Genomic DNA, 19653 nt, shown 5'->3' with positions numbered 1-19653 from the left:
GCAAGCAAGGAAGTAAGGTGCCTTGCAACCTTAATAATGGCTTCAGAATTCAACTGCCTGTGACAAACTTACTTTCTCCACCAAAGGAAAATACTGACAAATTAATTGCATAAAAATTTTAAACTTCAGTAAAGTAAAAAAAAAAACCATAAATATTGACTGTCAAAAGTAGCCTTTGTAATAATCTATGTAATCTAAATTTGTAATAATCTAAAAGCTCTTACAGATCATTTGTAAAATGATTATCATTAGTAAAATGTTTATCATTAATGAAATGATAAACAACCCATAGAAAAATGTGCCAAAAGACATGAACAGATTTGTTCACAGAAAAGAAATGCAAATTAATAATAAACATGTGAAACATATGAAAAGATGCTCAACCTCAAAGAAACACAAATCAAAACAATTATACCTTATCATGTTTGAAGCATGATTTTCTCAAAGTTTAGAAACTTGATCATATTGTTGACTTGCTTGTCAGGAAATGGGCACTCCTCAGATATTGATGCAACCTTTTTATATAGGGCAATTTGGCAAACTCTATTTTTCTTCTATTTTTGAGATGGAGTCTCACTCTGTCACCCAGGCTGGAGTGCAATGGCACAATCTTGACTCTTGCAACCTCTGCCTCCTGGGTTCAAGCGATTCTCCTGCCTCAGCCTCCTGAGTAGCTGAGATTACAGGTGTGTGCCACCACGCCCGGCTAATTTTTGTATTTTTAGTAGAGATGGGGTTTCACCATGTTGGTCAGGCTGATCTCGAACTCCTGACCTTGTGATCCACCCACCTCGGCCTCCCAAAGTGCTGATATTACAGGCATGAGCCACTGCACCCGGCCTGGCAAACTCTATTAAATGATAAGTATAATATTTCACTAATTATTTGACCCAATAATTCTATTCCTTGGAATTTAGCCAACCTGTATACCTACACAGTTTCACAAAGATATATATTTTTTAGGGTTTTTTTTTTTTTTTTTTGGTTGTAAGTTTTAAAAAAACTGACGCAACCCAGTGCAATGGCTCACGTCTGTAATCCCAGCACTTTGGGAGGCCAAGGCAAGTGGATCATGAGTTCAGGAGTTCAAGACCAGCTTGGCCAAGATAGTGAAACGTCGTCTCTACTTAAAGTACAAAAATTAGCCAGGCACTGTGGCATGCACCTGTAATCCCCGCTACTCCGGAGGCTGAGGTAGGAGAATGGCTTGAACCCACGGGGCAGAGGTTGCAGTGAGCCTAGATGGCGCCACTGCACTCCAGCCTGGGTGACAGAGTGAGACTGGCTCAAGAAAAAAAAAAAAATCTGACACAACATAAAATGGCTATGATAAGGGAGAGATTAAATAAATCACGTTGTATTTATACAATGTGGCTGAAAGAGTTAGGTCTAGATATCACCAATGGAAAGATAATTGGGGTGTTTTATTATTTGCTGTTTACTTTACATACAAATTCCACAAGAGTACAATTCGAGTATAAAATTCAAACCCAAGGCCAAGTGTGGTGGCTCACACGTATAATCCCCCCACTTTGGGAGGCTGAGGCAGGAGGATGACTTGAGGCCAGAAATTTGAGACCAGCCTACATAGGTTTCCCAACATAGGGAGACCCTGTCTACCAAAAAAGCATATAGCTGGGCTTGGTGGTGCATGCCTGTGGCCCTAGCTACTCAGGAGGCTACTTAGCAAGGAAATTGCTTGAGCTCAGGAATTCGAGCTTACGGTGAACTATGATTGCACTACTGCTCTCCAGACCAGCAATAGAGTGAAACCCTGTCTCTACAAAAAAAAGAAAATTCAAACCCAGAGAAAGCACTAGTACCGCTTTAACACCACTATCCTCACCCGAATCACAGTTACCTCTCCATTTTAAGTTTGGTGTGTTAACCTTTTGTATACATGATATACACATACATGTCTTATTAAAATATATAAATGAGATCTTTTATATATATATATATAAAAAGACTCCATATATATATACATATATATATATATATATATATGGAGTCTTTCACCCAGGCCGGAGTGCTGTGGTGTGATCTCAGCTCACTGCAACCTCTACCTCTCAGATTCAACCAATCTCATGCCTCAGCCTCCCTAGTAGCTGGGATTAGGTGTGCACCACCATGCCCAGCTAATGTTTGTATTTCTTTTCTTTTTTTTCTTGCATTTTAGGTTTTGGGGTACATGTGAAGAACATGCAAGTTAGTTGCATAGGTACACACGTTGCAGTGTGATTTGCTGCCTTCCTCCCCTTCACCTATATCTGGCATTTCTCCCCATGCTATCTCTCCCCAACTCCCCACCCCCCGCGGTCCCTCCCCTATTCCCCCCAACAGACCCCAGTGTGTAGTGCTCCCCTCCCTGTGTCCATGTGTTCTCATTGTTCAACACCCTCCTATGAGTGAGAACATGCGGTATTTCATTTTTTGTTCTTGTGTCAGTTTGCTGAGAATGTTGGTCTTCAGGTTCATCCATGTCCCTACAAAGGACACGAACTCATTGTGTTTGATGGCTGCATAATATTCCATGGTGTATACGTGCCACATTTTCCCTGTGCAGTCTATCATCGATGGGCATTTGGGTTAGCTCCAGGTCTTTGCTATTGTAAACAGTGCAGCAATGAACATTCGTGTGCATGTGTCCTTATAGTAGAACAATTTATAGTCCTTTAGATATATACCCAGTAATGGGATTGCTGGGTCAATTGGAATTTCTATTTCTAGGTCCTTGAGGAATCACCACACTGTCTTCCACAATGGTTGAACTAATTTACACTCCCACCAGCAGTGTAAAGGTGTTCCTATTTCTCCACATCCTCTCCAGCATCTGTTGTCTCCAGATTTTTTAATGATCGCCATTCTAACTGGCGTGAGATGGTATCTCAATGTGGTTTTGCTTTGCATGTCTCTAATGAGCAGTGATGATGAGCATTTTTTCATATGTTTGTTGGCCTCATGTATGTCTTCTTTTGTAAAGTTTCTGTTCATATCCTTCGCCCACTTTTGAATGGGCTTGTTTGTTTTTTTCTTGTAAATCTGTTTTCATTCTTTGTAAATTCTGGATATCAGCCCTTTGTCAGATGGGTAAACTGCAAAATTTTTTCCCATTCTGTTGGTTGCCGATTCACTCTAATGACTATTTCTTTTGCTGTGCAGAAGCTGTGAAGTTTGGTTAGGTCCCATTTGTTTATTTTGGCTTTTGTTGCCAATGCTTTTGGTGTTTTGGTCATGAAGTTCTTGCCTACGCCTATGCCCTGAATGGTTTTGCCTAGATTTTCTTCTAGGGTTTTTATGGTGTTAGGTCTTATGTATTTTTAGTAGAGACAGAGTTTCACCATGTTGGCCAGGCTGGTCTCAAACTCCTGGCCTCAAGTGATCCGACCACCTGGGCCTGTCAAAGTGCTGGGGTTATAGGCATGAGCCAGCACACCTGGCCAGGATCATAATTAACATACTGTTTTTCAACTTGCTTTTTTTTCACTTAAGATTATGTCTCAAAGAGCTCTGCATACCAGTACATTTAAAGCTGCTTCATTCTTTTTAACTGCTGCATATTATTCTTTTTAACTGCTGCATATTATTAGTTCTGGATCTGCTTTATTAATAAAGCAAGATTACAATTAATCTGGTACATACAGCTTTGCCAGCAGGTAGAATAATTTCTTTAGTATATTCTACTATAAATATAATTGTTTGGTTAAATGTATGAGATTTTATACTGCCAAAAGAAGGATATAAGATTTTATATAGTTAATGGATGTACCACCAAACTGCCGTGCAGAAAGGCTGGGCCAATTTATACCCCCATCAGACGTAAGACAGGATCTATTTCCCCACATCCTCATGCACACTGTGTACAAATGCTTCTCAACTTATAATGGGGTCATGTCCCAATAAATTCATAGAAAATTCCATAAATCTAAAATGCATTTAATACATCCAATCTACCAATCATCATAGCCTAGCCCACCTTAAAAATGCTTGGAACACTCACATCAGCTGACAGTTGGGCAAAATCATCTAATGCAAAGCCTATTGTATAATAAAGTGTTGAACAGCTTATGTAATTTATTGAATAATATACTGAAAGTAAAAATGGAATGGTTGTATAGGTACTTGAAGTACAGATTTTACTGAATGTGTATTGCTTTTGCATCATCAAATAAAGTCAAAAAATCATAAGTTAAATCATCATAAATTGGAGATCATCCGTATTAGTAATTATTGCCAATATAAGAGGCAACAAAAGATTGTCCTTTTTTTGTTTGTTTTGAGACAGGTTCTCACTCTGTTGCCCAGGCTGTAGTGCAGGGGTGCAATCACAGCTCACTGCAGCGTCAACCTGCCTGAGCTCAGGTGATCCTCCCACCTCAGCTTCCCCAGTAGCTGGGGCTACAGGCGCATGCCACTACACCCAGCTAATTTTTGTACTTTTGGTAGAGATGGGTTTTTACCATATTGCCCAGGCTGGTCTCAAACTCCTGAGCTCAAGTAATCCACCCACCTTGGCCTCCCAAAATGCTGGGATCACATAGGTGTGAGCCACTGCACCTGGCCCAGATTGTCCTTTTAATTCACATCTTCCTAAATATCTGTTATCTTGGGCATAATTTCACATGCTTAAGATCCTTTTCCATTTCTTCTCTGAGCATTAGTTAATATCCCTTGAGTATTTTCCTATTCAGCTGTATTTTTTCTCACTGGTTTGTAGTTCCTTATATATTTCTGTATATTATTTTTCTATTACATAGTTTATACATATATTTTCTCGATCTATCATTAACATCTTAATTTTATGATAGTTTTGATATTCAGAACATCTACTGTTTTAGACAGGATTCTGCTGTGTCTCCCAGGCTGGGTATGCAGTGGCGTGATCATAGCTCACTGCAGCCTTGAACTCCTGGGCTTAAGCGATCTTCCTGCCTCAGTCTCCTAAGTAGCTAGGACTACAAATATGTGCCAACATGCCCAGCTAATTTTAATTTTTTGTAGAGACAGGGTTTCATTACATTCCCCAGGCTGGTCTCAAACTCCTGGTCTCAAGATATCCTCCCGCCCAGGCCTCCCAAAGTGCTGGGATTACAGGCATGAGCCATGGCCATAATCCCAGAACTTTGGATTCTGGAGCCATGGCACCTAGCTCCAGAACTTTTACATTATGACGTGGTCAAAAACATTAACTTTTTCTTGTACGGCTTTGGGTCATTGCATATATATATTTGCATGTGTGTGTATGTGTGTGTGTGACCTTCAAATCCTAGCACTATTCATATAATAGACCATTATTCACCAACAAATTTAAAGAGCTAACTTAACCATATGTTAATTACCATTTATACTGAGATCTGTTTCATCGATTGACTTTTCTGTTCCACTGATAATATATGGATATATAGTTATAAACTGCCTCAATATCACACTTTTACTTGGTGTAACTTTGCAGCAAGTTTTGGTATCTTGGAAGACAAATCCTTCATTGCTCTCCCTTTTCCAACTATTTTTGGATATCCTTGGACATTTGAAGTGAAGTTTCAAGTTTCATTTTTTAAAAATGTTGTTGTATTTTTCATTATATTTACTTACAATTTATAGATTAAGCCAGGTGAAGTGGCTCATGCCTCTAATCCCAGCACTTCAGGAGGCCAAGGCAGGTAGATCATTTAAGGCCAGGAGTTTGAGACCAGCCTGGCCAACATGGTGAAACCCCATCTCTGCTAAAAATACAAACATTAGCTGGGCATGGTGATGCACACCTGTAATCCCAGCTACTAGGGAGGCTGAGGCATGAGAATCGCTTGAACCCTGGAGGCAGAGGTTGCAGTGAGCTCAGATTGTGCCAGTGCACTCCAGTGACAGAGTAAGACTCCGTCTCAAAAAAAAAGAATGTATAGATTAACTTAAGGAATAATTAAAATCTTAGTAATAAATTATTTTCACCCAGGGTCATGTAGTATTTTTTAAATTTATTCACATCATCTTTTGTGCTATTCAAGAAAATTGTGTCATTTTCTTTTGTTTGTTTGTGTGTGTGTGTGTGTGTGTGTGTGTGTGTGTCTGTGTGTCTGTGTGTGGTTTTCTTTATAGATTTTATATATTTCTTTTTAGGTGTATTCCCCAATATTTCATAGTTTTTGTTAATATTGTGAATGTGGCTTTTTGAACATTCTGTCTACATTTTTGAGAAAAAAAATGATTTCACTATTTTTATAAAAATGCATGTTGACCAGACGAGGTGGGCTCACGCCTGTAATCCGAGCAATTTGGGAGGCCAAGGCAGGCAGATCACCTGAGGTCAGGAGTTCGAGAGCAGCCTACCCAATATGGTGAAATCCTGTGTCTACCAAAAATACAAAAATTAGCTGGTGGTGGGCGCTTGTAATCCCAGCTACTCGGGAGGCTAAGGCATGAGAATCATTTGAACCCAGGAGGTGGAGGTTGCAGTGAGCCGAGATTGTGCTACTGCACTTCAGCCTGGGTGGCGACAAGAGCGAAACTCCATCTCAAAAAGATATATATGTATATATGCATGCTCATTATAAAGAAGGAACCCAATACAATAAAGTACAGAGAAGATAAAATATCATCTCAGAATCTAGCACTGTGAAATAACAAACTTTCAAATGACAATCAAACTTCCCAGGACATCTTATAATCTCTTTAGATGTAAACATTTTATTCTTTCTTAAGAATATATATGTGTGTGTGTGTGCATGTATACATATATATGTGTATATGTAGTTTCCTTTAATTTCTTCTTTTTCATCTCCCATCAATGTAATTATCTGAAGCCCTTCCTGTGTTCATAATTCAATTTTTAGCCACATGTTTCTACTTCATTCTGTTTATAATTTATTCTACAATGTTGTTTTAAACTAATGGGTTTAGTTGGCAGTCTTCCTTTTTACCTAATTCTGCTGTTTTCAAGTCTCATCTTTGCATTCTTGTTTTATTAAGTTCATATTCTTATTACGTTGTTCTATAATGTAAAGTACTTGGAAATTTCCTTCTGTTCTTTGTGGTAAGCTTTCTTCTTGTTTAGATTCTTTGTCTTGTGCTTGCTGTATCTTGTATGGCTTCTGAGGAATGGAAGAGCCTGGTCACACTGCACCACAATGCCCAGTTCTGGAATCTCCTGTTTCTTTACTAGGCTGAGATTTTTTGAAGTTTATGTCATTGGAATGTGCCCCTTTCTTTGGTCGGTGATGATTATCTTCACTCTTCTGCTGTTTGTTTCCCTGCATTTTGTTAAATATTAGGAGAGATCCAGTGAAGTGTAGCTTCCCTCAATTGTAACATAGAAGCTTCTTCTTATCCATTTTCCAATTATGTATTGCTGGTTCAAAGGAAAGCTACAGTTTATGAATGTTGATCTTGTATCAGGCCTCCCTAATGAATTTGTATTACTAATTATAAAAGTTTGTCTGTTGATTTTCTCAAAAGACATGTATATTGTCTGTAAATGATAGTTTAATGTTTTTCCTTTTGATATTTTATGCTATTCATGTAATATTTTCTTTTTATTATATGTAACAAGAAGTCCTGAGTAATATTGAGTAGTAAAGGTGATAACAGGCATCCTTATAGTCAGAGTCCAGCTCCTGACTATAATGGGAATGCTTTTCATGTTTCATCATTAAGTACAATATTTCTATTCATCTCCTACACATATCCTTTACCAAGTTAAGGAAACTTCTATTCCTAGATAGCCAGGAGTTGTTATCAGGAATGGATATTTAAAATCAAAAAGAGTTTTATGGTACCTATTGAGATTTGCATATTTTAATATGATTTTAATATAGCAGACTACAATAAAAATGTTTAAACATTGGACCACCTTTGAATTCTTGCAATAAACCTCACATGGCAATAACTATTTTTTAAATAAATTGCTGGATTTCAATTTGCTAATATCTGATTTTACATTTTTGTAGATGAGATCAGTTTATAGTTCTCTTTTTCTGTGTATCATCCTTTTCCAGTTTTTGGTATTATAATAGAATTATACTAGCCTTATGAAATTAGTTAGGAAATTTTCTATGTTCTGGAGTCAGTTTGTATAACAAGAGAATTTTTCATTCCTTAAAGGCCTGGGAAAGAACTTTAAAAAAAAAATAGTCTGAGCATGGTAATTGTCTTTCTTTCCTTTTTTTTTTTTTCTTTTTTTAGCAGTAAGATTTTTCTTTTTTCTTTTTCTTTTTGAGACAGAGTCTCACTTTGTCACCCAGGCTGGAGTACAGTGGCACAAGTTTGACTCACTGCAACCTCCACCTCCTGGGTTCAAGTGATTTTCATGTCTCAGCCCTGAGTAGCTGGAACTACAGGTGCATGCCACCACATCCAGCTAATTTTTGTATTTTTAGCAGAGATGGGGTTTTGCCATGTTGGCTAGGCTGGCCTCCAACTCTTGACCTCAAGTGATCCACCTGCCTCAGCCTCCCAAAGTGCTGGAATTACAGGCATGAGCCACCATGCCCAGCCTGCAGTAAAACTTTTATCTCTTTTTTTTTCATGGTTGGCTTTGGCCAAACTTTTTATTTAGTATTCTGTAGTTGTTTAACACATACTTAAATGATCTTATTGGGGGGGCGGGGAGGAAAGGTTCTTGCAGATTCCCAAGGAAATATCCGAAAGTCAAAATGGCCAGCATTATCCATTTGCTTTTTTGGGTTTAGTGGGTGAATATTTCCTTACATAGGCATCTGATTTCAGGTTTTTCATACTGAGAACATGGAGGTTTTAGTTGGAAGTAACCCTGAAATCTTATGAGTAGCATACTCCAGCCACCCTTTAATAGCTAGTTTGTTTGTATAGGCAGAATGATTCATCTCTCCATTTTAGATGGCTAAATGTTTTGTAGAAGATCTTAGAATTGCTTTCCTCACTTACTGGGAAAAATTATATAGGAAGTGGCCTTTAGGGACACTTTTAATTGGAAAGTTACAACACTAGTACAACAAGTCTCAACACATTTAACATTTGCTTATTGAAAAGCAATGTCATAAAGTCAAATAAAATTAAACTTATTTTGCTTTTTTCCTCACAAGAACATAAAAATTATGGAGGGGAAATTAACAGGGAATTTAAAAAAGGTAACACAATTTTTCCTTTTAGTAGTCCTTGGGTAGTTATGACAGAATAGTTTTCACTCTTTGTTTCTTTGAACTGGCATTTTGGTCCAAAGTTTTGTTTGTTTCTAGTATCTGCTTCTGCCTCTCCCTCTATCAGATCGGCTTCCTCCACTGCCACCACCTCTTGGTGCTCCGCGGCTTGAACTGCTGTAGGAATCACATGGAGGAGGGTAACCCCTTTTCATAGAAGGGGGAAGCCCTCTTTCTTGTCTGCCAACCCGATCACAACCACTTGAGTAGAGATCACCTTGGCTACTTGAGTAAGTGTTTTGACTTCCACTGTATCCGTCACGTTAGCTGCTGTAAACATCATAATGATTGCTTCCACCGTAAGATGGCAGGGGCCTTCATGTAGGTGGAGCACTGTGTGAGTTACCATAACTCTCATATGAATCACTGTAGGAATCTCCACTTGATGATCTGAATAATCATGATCATGACCATATCCATCTCTATCGCTATAGCCTCTTGATGGATAGTCATCACGTGAACTGGAATGACCATAATCATGGTAAATATAATCTCGTGGTGGTGGTTCATAATCTCTTGTATCACAAGAACTTGGGTAATCTGCTGGAATAGCTGTCTTTAGTAGAATACCATCATCTCTTGGGGGCAAATAAACATCTCTACGAGAGGGCGGTGGTTCTCTTCGAGGTGGACCTCCGTAACTATCCCTTCCACGTGATACAGGAGCTCTTCCTCCCATTCCACTGCTGCTGCCAACTGGTCCTGAAGGTGCAGATCTCTTAGGAGGAGGACCCACACCTTGGTGGTGGTCCTCTTTTTACTGGGAGTGGTCACCTAGAATAACTCATGTTAAAATTCACGGATTATCCACCATCATCCATGTGTCCTCCCCATGAGGATGGTCCCCTGGTTCCTGCACTTCCTCCTATTCCACCTCTAAGACTTCTTGGAGGGCCTATACCTCTTGGAGGTGGAGGCGGCCCACGTCTGCTACTTTCAAATGATGGTTTGGTGGCCTGTTCCATTTTGATGGCTTTTCCATCTAATGACTCTGGCTGCATCCTTAGCATCTGCTGGGCTTTCAAAGGTGACAAAAGCAAATCTTCTTGATTTGTTGGTTTCACGGTCTTTCGACAAGAGTACTTCCACTATTCGTCCATATTTGCCAAATACTGCTTCAAGAGCTTTTTCATTTCTTTCCGTATTAAGCCCACCAATGAAGAGCTTTCCTGGGCGATCTGCTTCAACTTTTTTTTTTTTTGCCGGTGAGTCAGAGGGGTGACAATGGGTTTAAGCTCCAATGAGCTCGCTGAGAGGGGCTTCCTAGGAGCTTAGCACCAGTGGCGGTTGCCGGGTCCAAGGACCGACCACGAAGCCACTAGCAGTACTGTGCAACGAGGGCGAGCAGAATAGCAAACTTTATACTGCCCGGGAACGAGGCTGAAGGCAAATATTTATGTCATTATTGGTCTATTCAAGTTTTCTACTTCTTGAGCCAGTTTTAATTACTTGTATTTTCTTTTCTTTTTTCTTTTTTTTATTATAATTTAAGTTCTGGGGTAGGGGATGTGCAGATCGTGCAGGATTGTTACACAGGTATACACGTGCCTTGGTGGTTTGCTGCAGCCATCCCTCGTTCACCTACATTAGGTATTTCTCCTAATGTTATCCCTCCCCAATCCCCCAATCCCCTGCTATCCCTCCCCTAGCTCCCCACCCTCCAACAGGCTCCAGTATGTGATGTTCCGCTCCCTCCCTGTGTCCATGTGTTCTCTTGTTCAACACCCACTTTTGAGTGAGAACATACAGCGTTTTGTTTTCCATTCTTGTATCAGTTTGCTGAGAATGATGGTTTCCAACTTCATCCATGTCCCTGCAAAGGACATGAACTCATCCTTTTTTATGGCTGCATAGTATTCTATGGTGTATATGTGCCACATTTTCATCATCCAGTCTATCATTGATGGGCATTTGGGTTGATTCCAAGTCTTTACTATTGTAAACAGTGCCGCAATGAACATATGTATGTTTGTGTACTTATATTTTCTTATATATTCCATTTTGTCTAGAATTTCAATTTGAGTGTTATAAAATTCTGACTTGTATTTTATTATATTTTTCCTATTGTCTTCTATATCTGTAATTATAATTCCCAATGTTGTTTATTGTCTCTTCTTTTTTCTTTGATGAGAATTGCCAAATTATTTCCTCAGATAACTTCAGTTTGTATGACTATATTGTATTGATTTTTTTCTTCTTGTCTTGTTTTCTCTTTTTTCTTACCTTTCTTTTTCCATCCTTCTATTTCCTTAAGTTTTAGTTTACTGTTCTTTTTCTATATTCTTGAGTTAACTGTCTAGTTCATTTAATTTAAAACTTCCTTATTATCAAATATATATGTAAGCATAAATGATCCTCTTAATAACTCTAACTTTATCCCAGGTTTTACATCTAGTGGTTTTATTTCCATTCTCATCTACATAATTTGAAGTCATGATTTTTATTTCCTCTTTAACCCAAGAGTCATTTAGAAGAGTCTTTTTTAAATTTTTGGATTAGGTGTGGGGATTGTATTAATGTCTAATTTTATTTCATTATATTGTGTCACCTCTTCAAGGTCTTCTTTAATGGTGCAATTTAAAATATCTCTGCAGCTTTTATGGAATCATTGAGTTTGACTTCCTTTCTTTTAAAAAATTTTTTATATTTAATTTTGTGGGTACATGGTAGATGTATATATTTATGGGGTACATGAAATGTTTTGATACAGGTATGTGGTGTGAAATCATTACAGGATTTACTACTTGTTCATTTACTTATGTGTTATTTGATTTCTCCCTCTAGGATGTAAGCTCCTTGGGAACTGAGACATTGCTTCTTATTTGCTACCACATTTCCAGTACCTGAAACAGGGCCTGGGACATTATTCAATAAATGTTTGCTAAATAAATAAGTAAAGAATAATAAACATAAACCCCTATGATTATTCTTTCTGCTTTTTAAAAAATAAATTGGTGGGATTTAACAGTTGAATAAGCATGTTCTAATACCTGAGCACTTCTTAAAACCAAGTGCATTTGAAAAGAATGTTATTTTCTGTTGTGTACAAAGTTGTTTATATTAGAGAGATTAGTTAAAGCTCATCGAGTGTGGAATCTAAATCCTCTATCTTTTTGCTAATCTGTGGATTATTGAAAAAGATGTGCTAAGCCTCTCAACTATGATTGTAGATGTAACATTTTCCTTATATTTATATCATATTTTACATTATGTGTTTTGAAGCTATAGTTAATTACATAAAAGATTGTAAGTGTTATATTTTCTAGGTAATATAACCATTTAGTAATAAATGTCCCTCTGTGTCCCTTTTAGTCCTTTCTGTCTGAAATTCTACTCTGTCTTATATTGATAATGCAGTTTCTGCTTTCTTTTTATTAGAAACCTGGTTTATCTCTTTCCATCATCTTATTTAATACAGTATAGAGGTGAATTTTTATTTTTAACACAATCTGAGAGTCAGTCTCTTTTTAAGTGAATGCAACCAAGTCACACTGTTATTACAATATATTTGGATTTATTTCTACCATTTGTTTTTGCATTATCTATTTACCATGCTTTTCTGTTCCTTTTTCCCCCCTTCTTTGTGTTGGATCAATTTATTTTACCTATAGTAGTTTGGAAGTTATGCCTTCCATTTTTATTTCGCCCCCTCTCCCCAAACCTTTGTCAGCCTTTTTTTTTTTTTTTTTTTTTTTGCAGATACCTACAAAAAAGTCCTATTTTTTTCTTTGACAGGATTTTGCTTGTTGCCTAGGTTGGAATACAATGTCGCAACAACAGTTCACAGCAGCCTCGATCTCCCAGGGCTCAAGGATCCTCCCACTTTAGTCTTCTGAGTAACTGGGACTACAGGCATGCACCACTGCACTCGGCTAATTTTTTCTTTGCTTGTTTTTTGTAGAGATGAGGCTTCATATGCTGCACAGGCTGGTCTTGAACTCCTGAGCTCAGGATATCCTCCAGCCTGGCCACCCAAACTTCTGGAATTACAGGCATGAGCCACTGTGCCTGGCCCTACCAAGCAGTCTTACTTTCTATTCTCCATTCTCTCTACATCTGATAGCCTGTTCCATAAAACCTGTTTCCAAGCGACAAATGCCTCTTCTGTGTTCCTAGCATACTAGAAGTAGAAGCAAAAGCCGTAGGTTTCTAGCACAAAAAATGGGAGAATAGGCTGGGCTCAGTGACTCACACCTTTAATCCCAGCACTTAGAGAAGCCAAGACGGGCAGATCACAAGGTTAAGAGATCAAGACCACCCTGGCCAACATGGTGAAAATCCATCTCTTACTAAAAATACAAAAATTCGCTTGGCATGGTGGCGCACGCCTGTAGTCCCAAGTACTCGGGAGGCTGAGGCAGGAGAATCACTTGAACCCGGGAGGCAGAGGTTGCAGTGAGCCAAGATCGAGCCACTGCATTCCAGCCTGGCGACAGAGTGAGACTCTATCCCAAAAAAAAAAAAAAAAAAAAAATGGAGAAATAGCTTCATGACCTTGGGGAAGGCAAAGATGCCTTGGACAGGGCACGAAAAGCATTAATAAGCCAGGCGCGGCAGCTCACGCCTGTAATCCCAGCACTTTGGGAGGCTGAGGCGGGTGGATCACGAGGTCAAGATATCAAGACCATCCTGGTAAACATGGTGAAACCCCATCTCTACTAAAAATACAAAAAATTAGCTGGGCACGGTGGTGCGTGCCTGTAATCGCAGCTACTCAGGAGGCTGAGGCAGGAGAATTGCCTGAACCCAGGAGGCGGAGGTTGCGGTGAGCCGAGATCGCGCCATTGCACTCCAGCCTGGGTAACAACAGCGAAACTCCGTCTCAATTTAAAAAAAAAAAAGTATTAATAATAAAAGATAAAATTGATAAATTGGGCTTTATCAAAATTTAAATTATTTTTCATCCACAAACATTATTAACAAAATGGATGGGTAATGTATAGGTTAGGAAAAAAAAAAATATATATATATAGTACATGTATCTGACAAAGCATTTATATCCAGAATGCATAAAGAATTCCTACAAATCAACAATAAAAAGAAAAATCCATTGTAAAAGGGGGTACAAACTTGAATGGACACTCACAAAGGTAGATATCCAGTCCTCAACATCTTCAGTAATCAGAGAAATGCAAATAGAAAACACAATGACATTCCACCATACTTCCACTAGAATGGCTGAAATCAAAAGAATAATAGCACCAAATGTTGAGAACATGGAGAAACCAGAATACTAATACATTATCATCAGGAGTGTGCAGCCACTTTGGAGACATCTTTCTCAGTTTCTTATAAAGTTTAACATTCGCTTACCATAAAACCCAACAAGTTCGCTTCTGAGTATTATTTAGTCAAGAAAAATGAAAATATGCCTACATAAAGACTTGTACATGAATGTTTATATCAGCTTTATTCATAACAGCTAAAGCTCAGAAACAAAAAAGAGAATGAATAAACAAATTGTTGTACATATATACAGTAGAATACTATTCAGCAATAAAAAGTATTAAAGTACTGATACATGCAACAACATGAATAAATCTCAAAGACAGCATGTTCGCCCCGCACGGTGGCTCACACCTATAATCCCAGCACTTTGAGAGGCTGAGGCAGGTAGATTGCTTCAGCTCAGGAGTTTGAGACCAGCCTGGCTGACGTGGCAAAACCCGTCTCTATTACTATAAAATTACAAAAATTAGCCAGTCATGGTGGCACAGGCCTGTAATCCCAGCTACTTGGGAGGCTGAGGCATGAGAATCACTTGAAACCAGGGGGTGGAGGTTGTAGTGAGCTGAGATCATGCCCCTGTACTCCAGCCTGGGTGACAGGATGAGACTCTGTCTCAAAAAGGAGAAGTGTGGCCAGGCACAGTGGCTCACACCTGTAATCCCAGCACTTTGGGAGGCCAAGGTGGGCGGATCACCTGAGGTTGGAAGTTCAAAACCAATCTGACCAACATGGAGAAACCCCATCTCTACTAAAAACACAAAATTCGCCAGGCATACCGGCTCATGCCTGTAATCCCAGCACTTTGGGAGGCCGAGGCGGGCAGATCACCTGAGGTCGGGAGTTCAAAACCAGACTGACCAACATGGAGAGACCCCATCTCTACTAAAAATACAAAATTAGCTGGGCGTGGTAGCACATGCTTGTAATCCCAGCTACTTGGGAGGCAGAGGCAGGAGAATCACTTGAATCTGGAAGGTAGAGGTTGCAGTGAACCGAGATCTGTGCCACTGCACTCCAGCTTGGGCAACAAGAGCAAAACTTTGTCTCAAAAAAAAAAAGAGAGAGAGAGAGAAATAATGTTAGAGGGTATCAAATAGTACATATGTTTCACAACTTGATATTTTCATTCTACAATATATATTGGGACTCTTTTCTTGTCAATAAATGTTGATCTTTTTAACTGTTGCATTGTATTCCACAGTGTGGCTACAGTATGGCTTATTTAACCCTTCCTCTACTGATGGACATTTAGGTTTTCTTTAATTTTAAGCAATAAAAAACAATGCTGCAAAAATTATCTTTGCAAATTTTGACAATTGGATAATTGATAAGTGGTATAACAACGTTGCAGAAAACATTTCACTGTTAAGTAGTGAGGTTGTGCCTCTGTTCAGATGTTTACTGGTCACTTGTAGCTCTGTAAATTGCCTGTTCACATCCTTTGCCTGTTTTCCTGGAACAAAAGATATTAGCTTTATCTTACTGATTTTGCAGAAGGGCTGTATTTAATATAGATAGTACTTGTTTCTCCGTTTTATATGTTGCAAATATTTTCTCCCAGTCTGTAGCTTGTTTCAATCTTGTTTATGTTGTCTTTCTATATACTGAAGTTTTTCCATTTTGATGTAGTTAAATGCATCAATCTTTCTATTTATGGCTTTTTTCTTCCCCAACTGAAGCTTATGAAAAATAATCTCCTAAAGACAATCATGGTGCCTCACACCTGTAATCCCAGCACTTTGGCAGGCCAGGGCAGGTGATCGCTTGAGACTAGGAGTTCGAGACAAGCCTGGGTAACATGGTGAAACCCCATCTCTACAAAAAAAATACAAAAATTAGCTAGGCATGGTGGCACGTACCTGTAGTCCTACTTGAAAGGCTGGGGCTGGAGGATCACTTGGACCCAGGAATGTCGAGGCTGCAGTGAACTATGATCACACCACTGCACTCCAGCCTGGGCAACAGGATGAGACCCTGTCTCAAAAAAAAAAGAAAGAAAGAAAGAAAGAAAGAAAAAGAAAAAGAAAAAAGAAAAGATTCTCCCCTATACTGCTATAGTACTATTGTAAGTTCTAAAAATTTATTTCGAAGTTAATAAGTGCCATAAGACAAGACTCTGACTTTTTTTTCATGTGGATACCCAGATTCCCAGAAGCATCTGTTGAAGATATCATCCTTTCCCCTATTTGAACTTGAAGTACAACCTTTACCATACACTTAACCATATACTTTACCCGCACATACTTGTATCTATATGAAAATATATAGGTTAAATGCAAGGATTATATTGTACATACTATCCTGTATTATGTTTTTTCTCAAATTAATTACAAATGTAGCACTATCCAATCAAACCAATTATTTTTAACTAACACCCAAAGCAACAGTTTGAACAAGAACATAATTTATCATATTTTCTAAATCTGTTGGACTCAACAAAACAATGACTGAGTGGAGCAACAGTTTCATTAGAAGAAAAGAATTAGGCAGTTACCTGCTTTTCCAGCAGAAACCATGCTTTGGGTAAACAAAAATCCAGTTAATGAGGGAAAGTGCTTCCTTCTAGATTAGGAGAATGTTAACTAATACACATAGAAAAATGACAGGATTTAAAAATTATCATTTTATGACACCGTCCCCTCCCCCATGAAATAATCCATCTATGAATCCATCATGTATGGATGCTTGTATCATCAGGTACTAGCCATGAGGGAAAACATAACTGTACAAAAGAGGAATTGTATCATCATCACCAGCTTAACCCAGTTTGATTTGTTTGGTTGGGATATTTTTCCTAGCTTCTTGAGACAGAGGCTTTGATGATTTCTTTCCAGCCTTTTAAAAATTCATATTTTTTGGCCGGGTGTGGTGGCTTATGCCTGTAATCCCAGCATTTTGGAAGGCCAAGGCGGGTGGATCATTTGAAGCCAGGAGTTTGAGACCAGCCTGGACAATATGGCAAAACTCCGTCTCTACTTAAAATACAAAAAATTAGCAGGGCATCGTGGCGGGTGCCTGTAATCCCAGCTACTTGGGTGACTGAGGCACGAGAATCAGTTGAACCCTGGAGGTGAAGGTTGAAGTGAGCCGAGATCATGCCATAGCACTTCAGCCTGGACAACAGAGCAAGACCCTGTCTCAAAAGAAAAAATCATAGGTTTTTAAAAATCAGGCGTATTTTCATGGAGTACTATGCAGCCATAAAAAACAATGAGTTTGTGTCCTTCAAAGGGACATGGATGAATCTGGAAACCATCATTCTCAGCAAACTGACACAAGAACAGAAACCCAAACATTATATGTTATCACTCACAGGCAGGTGTTGAACAGTTAGAACACGTGGACACAGGGAGGGGAGCATCACACACTGTGGTCAGTAGGGAGGGGCTAGGGGAGGGACAGCCAGGGGTGGGGAGGGTGGGGAGGGATAATGAGGGGAGAAATACCAGATATAGGTGATGGGGGGTATGAAGGCAGCAAACCACCTTGCCATGTATGTACCTATGCAACAATCCTGCATGATCTGCACATGTACCCCAGAACCTAAAGGACAATAAAAAAAAAAAAAAGAAAGAAAGCATATTTACATGCAAGGAAAAAAATCAGGTGTATTTTTAAATTACGTTCTTAATATTGTGTATTTATACATAATTTAACCTCAATTTTTAAAAATTCAAAAATAGAAAGGATTCAACATGGAATAAGACAAAACCACTACTATCTCATTTGTTGCCTTTGCATAAATTAGACAAAAGAGATTCCTCTAGGAAGATGCCACCCAGTGGGCACATGGCTTAGCTTTAGTGAGCAGTGCCTTTGTGCAAATTAGCAAAAGGGATCACTTTAATCAGGTTTATTGATGTATAATTTACACACAGTAAAATTTGCTATTCTTGGGTGTAAAGTTTTATGAGTTTTGGCAAGTGTATGTAGTCACATAACTACCACAATGATCAAGATAAAGAATATTTTCATCACCCCACCAAGTGCCCTTGTACCATATAGTTAACCCTCTCTCTTCAGCCTCAGCCCCCTAAAAACCACTGATCTGATTTCTGTCCTATAATTTTTTGCTTTTCTCAGAATGTCATATAAACGAAACATGACTTTTTATGTCTGAGATTCATTTAACATAGTCCTTTTGAGCTTCATTCATGTTGTTGCTTGTATTAATTGCTTGGTCCTTCTTATTGCTAAGTAGTATTCCATTGCATAGCACAATTTGTTTATTCACTCACCAGATGATAGACACTTGGGTTGTTTCTAGGTTAGGCCAATTACCAAGAAAATTGCTATAAATATTTGCATGCAAGTCTTTGTGTGGACCTATGTTTTTATTTCTCTTGGGTAAATACTTAGGAGTAGGATTGTTGGGTCACATGGGAAGTGTATGTTTAACTCTATACAAAACTGTTTTCCAAAGTGGCTGTACCATTTTGCTTTCCCACTAGAATTATATGAGAGTTCCAGTTGCTCCAATCTTCACCTGCACTTGGTTTTGTCATTTTTAAGCCACTCTAACAGATGCAGCTATTCCAATCTTTTATCCATATTTTTAAAATTCAGTTGTTCATTTTCTTAATATCAAATTGTGAGAGTTCGTCACATATTCTGGATAAAGTCCTTTATTAGCTCTGTTAAGTTACAATAGCTCATCCCTGTCTATAGTTCAGCTTTTCATTTTCTTTTTTTGTTTGTTTGTTTTTGTTTTTGTTTTGAGAGAGTATTGCTCTCACCACCTCCAGGTTCAAGTGATCCTCGTGCCACAGCCTCCTGAGTAGCTGGGATTACAATGAGCACCACCATGGCTGGCTAATTTTTTGTATTTTTAGTAGAGATGGGATTTCACCATGTTAGCCAGGCTGGTCTCAAAATCCCGACCTAGGTGATCTGCCCACTTTGGCCTCCCAAAGTGTTGGGATTACAGGTGTGAGCCACCGTGCCCGGCCTGGAATTTTTTTTTTTAAGACAGGGTTTCACCATATTGGTCAGGCTGGTCTCGAACTCCTGACCTCATGTGATTCACCCGCCTCAGCCTCCCAAAATGCTGGGATTACAGGCGTGAGCCACCGCGCCCGGCAGCTTTTCGTTTTCTTAACAGCATCTTAGAAAGAGCAGTAGTTTTTATTTGGGCAAATCAAGTTTGTTTATTCATCATTTATTGCTTGTCCTATCTGTGTCCTACCAAAAAATGTTTGTCAAACACAAGATCACAATTTTTTTTTTTTTGAGACAGAGTTTTGTTCTTGTTGCCCAC

At 38.7% G+C, this 19653-nt stretch overlaps 1 pseudogene; it reads right to left on the bottom strand.

Moving 5' to 3' along the window:
* Positions 1 to 9059: 9059 nt before the first annotated feature.
* On the bottom strand, positions 9060 to 16912 carry LOC100410560 (RNA-binding motif protein, X chromosome-like; annotated as a pseudogene).
* Between the last annotated feature and the right edge of the window lie 2741 nt (positions 16913 to 19653).

Source organism: Callithrix jacchus, chromosome X, assembly GCF_049354715.1.
Source record: "Callithrix jacchus isolate 240 chromosome X, calJac240_pri, whole genome shotgun sequence".
Taxonomy (NCBI): domain Eukaryota; kingdom Metazoa; phylum Chordata; class Mammalia; order Primates; family Cebidae; genus Callithrix; species Callithrix jacchus.
This window is presented reverse-complemented; position numbering and strand designations above follow the sequence as displayed.